Source organism: Castor canadensis, chromosome 5 (assembly GCF_047511655.1).
Source record: "Castor canadensis chromosome 5, mCasCan1.hap1v2, whole genome shotgun sequence".
In the NCBI taxonomy this organism is placed as follows: Eukaryota; Metazoa; Chordata; class Mammalia; order Rodentia; family Castoridae; genus Castor; species Castor canadensis.
In genome coordinates, this window is record NC_133390.1 from 87,443,157 (window position 1) to 87,446,616 (window position 3,460).

At 35.7% G+C, this 3,460-nt stretch overlaps 1 non-coding gene across 1 annotated transcript; it reads right to left on the reverse strand.

Moving 5' to 3' along the window:
* Positions 1–2,480: 2,480 nt before the first annotated feature.
* Positions 2,481–2,585, reverse strand: LOC141423589 (U6 spliceosomal RNA). The gene has a single exon (XR_012448434.1). It is a non-coding gene; the product is annotated as a U6 spliceosomal RNA (small nuclear RNA).
* Between the last annotated feature and the right edge of the window lie 875 nt (positions 2,586–3,460).

A 3,460-nucleotide genomic window follows, 5' to 3' on the forward strand; every position in this document is an offset into this window, starting at 1 on the left:
CTTTGCCAAAACTTGAATTTACTTCCGTCAGATTAACTGTCTCCAAAAACAAACTGGCATTTCTTCTAAGGGCTCCTATTGAAAGGATAAGCTTGAGTGACACCCCTGTAAATGGCTGGATATTCTCACAGGGCAAGGAAATCAGAGGAGGGAAAGTGGCAGGGCTGTCTGCAGCCATAGAGCAGCCCTGGCGTTTGGGCAGTGAGAGGGGCTGCTGCCTTAGAGTGCAGGTTAGGGACTCTGGGTAAATTATGATTTTTGAATACCCCACCCTTTAAAACTCTGTGAGAAGAAATCCTTTCAAATCTCTCAACCACTGCTTTGTTCTGGCTCCCAGCCCTTCAGCTCTTTGTTTATTTTAAATATCAGCTTCAATAATTTTACTGATCAAATTAAGTTGGCTTCCCCAGAGCTCCAAGGAAACAGAAGGCCTCTTCTGGTTGCACAGCTGAATGCATATGGAATTTGAATGAGCCAACTAAGTATGGGCCAAAGAACTTTCTCTCTTTAACATTCCAGAGAGGAGAGTCCAGGGGAGATCCAAAACAAGAAAAGATGAAGGAAACTTTGTCCAGTTTTCCCCTCACTCCTGTCTATAACTTGATCCTTTAAGAATAAGATAGCCAGGTATAGAGACTCATACTTGTAATCCTAGCACTCAGTTGGCAGAGGCAGGAGGATTTTGAGTTTGAGGCCAGCCTAGGCTGCATAGCAAAATCCTGTCTCAAAACAAAGAACAAAAAAAGAGTAACCATACTGTCTTGCAGCATGGTGAAAGTATCTAACAGGTGAGAATGCCTTGTGATGTGGTCCCCCTCCTCTCCATCTCCTTTCTGAGCTCTGTGACATAAATGGTTTTCTGACATGTAGAAGGACATGGCCCCACGGTTAACCCATGCTTGGAGCATTGAAGTCCATAAAGTTGTATATATACATTTTAAAAATATATATATATAATTATAATGTATAACATAAATACATATGTATCTATATATTCACGCATATTTTCTTCTTTAAACCTCTAGGGTGACCATACCTGATTATAGATGCCACTTTTCCAGGCTACTTTATGAAGTACATATTATTATCTTCATTTTAATGATGAAGAAAATTAAACTGTATTTCTCAGAATCATAATTGGTAACTTTCATTTCTGCAGACATACAGAAAAATAAAATGAAAACAATAAAGTAGTTTAATCACCACAGTTACAGTGTTGTTTGAAGAGGGAAACACATTTTCATTTGGTAAGATATGGCAGAAAATGATTATTAAAACTCTGTGATAGGGCTCTTTGGGGCTTACACTAGAAGTAGTTATCATATCTCTAGGTAAAAGTGAAATAAGGCAGGTGTGGTGATGCACACTTGTAATCTCAGCACTTCAAGACAGAGACAGGAGGATCATGAGTTTGAGGCCAGCCTGAGCCACACAGTGAGACCCCATCTGAAAACAGCAACAACCAAAAAGTAACACACTATTCCCTTACTCCTACTCTTGGGTTGTTCTAAAAATTCCCCTCCTTCTCTTCCCCTGCGCCAGCTGCTTCCTGCCCAGACAACCCTCAGTCTCATCTGTCACCTAACGATAATTCCAGTGAAATACAAGAGATGCTTTTAAACATTGCTTGATTTATCCCCCAAACTCACACTGCTCATCTTATTTTATATTTTTCTCAGTTCTCATTTTTTTTTTTTTGGTGTAAAATTACAACTTTAGCAGCATTTTTGGTCTTTGAAAACACATTAACAGTTAGTAGGAAAACAGATTTCCACTACTGGAGTTCACAGCATCAGGCCTTAATTCTCACAGAGAGCTATAAGACCTAAGAAGATTTTTACTTACTCTGAGACAATTCTACCAATTCAACAATCTGTTAAGATGTTTTATACATAATATATAAATATATATATAATATATATATCCCCAAATGTATATAACTATATATATATATATATATATATGACATATATATATTTCTAAACTGTTATGATCAGTTCACATGACAGGGTTCAAAAAAATCCTGCCCTTTAAAATATTATGACACATGCAGAAGGTAAGCCTTTCTTAATTCACCGTCTCAAAAACTGTGGTAGCAGAATTAAGAAATGAGTCATTTCACTTCTTGGAAATATTTCTAATTACCTAAATCTACTTTTCATTATTTTAAATTTTTTTATTGTTATGCTGCGAGGGGGTGCATTGTGGCATGTACAAATGTTCTTACAATGTATCATATATATCATACTTGAATTCCCCCCCCACACTTCTGTCCCCCCTCCGCCTCCCTTGAGTCCTGGAACAGTTTCACCAGGTATCATTTTTGCACTGACATACATGTGTATACATTGTTTGCACCATATTCATCCTCCTAACCCATCCTCGCCACCTCTCCCCTCCCCCTCACACTGGTGTCACCCCTCCCTCCCAGAAATCCTGTTCTCCAATTTTGTAGAAAAAAAACATAAAAGATAAAATGAAAAAATATGGCATGCTTCACAAATCTGTGTGTCATCCTTGCACAGGGGCCATGCTAATCTTTGTATCATTCCAATTTTTAGTATATGTACTGCTGAAGCCAGCACGCACACTGCTTATTTTAAATGAAGCTGTTTAATATCATGAAAACAACATATAGTTATTAAATGTAGAATTGGTGAATGTAGAAAAAAGAAGAAAAATTATTCCTAACTCTGTCATCCAACATGATCACATTTAACATTTTGGTATATTACTTTCTAATTTTTTCATCTTTTTTTTTGCATAGTTGTAATCATGTTGCATATGTAATTCTGTGTCCTGCTTTTTTTTTTTTTTGGCCTTAATATAAATACAATAAACATCATCCTTACTTACAAATTCTTGTTATAAATACTTCCTGAACACAAGCTTCTGTGGATGCATGTCTGTCATGTGGATGTTATCACACTTCTACAAGTTCAATAATCCTTGAGGGAGAAAAATAACTACCAGGTAATATATTCAGGATAGTCAACTCTTGATTCCAATTCTAGTGGAAAATACGAATAGATCAAATAATTGAAAATCAAATGTGTTTTCCTTTTAAATGAATTCCTTGTGGTGACTAATTTATCTTCTGGCTTTTGCTTAGATTGGATGAAACATCTTTTTTATTTCCCAAACACTTATCTTCATATGGAAAGGGAAAATGACATAAGAATGCAGTAACTGGCAGAAGAGCAAACTTTTAAAGTTATAGATAATTCATAAATATTATCTATGATTTGCACTATATTTAGTATTAAAAAAGATCAATGAAAGTTAATTTTTGGTACCATATTTTAATAATTCATTAAATCGTGGATTCTTACTGCTTCTAAGAAGATTCTTAGTTTAATTTCTGGTACAGAAGTTTGGCTACTGTTTTATAGATATATTCCTGTACCTGTGAAGATGATTTTTAAAAATGAAGGCTAACTTTTACATGACAACCTTCATT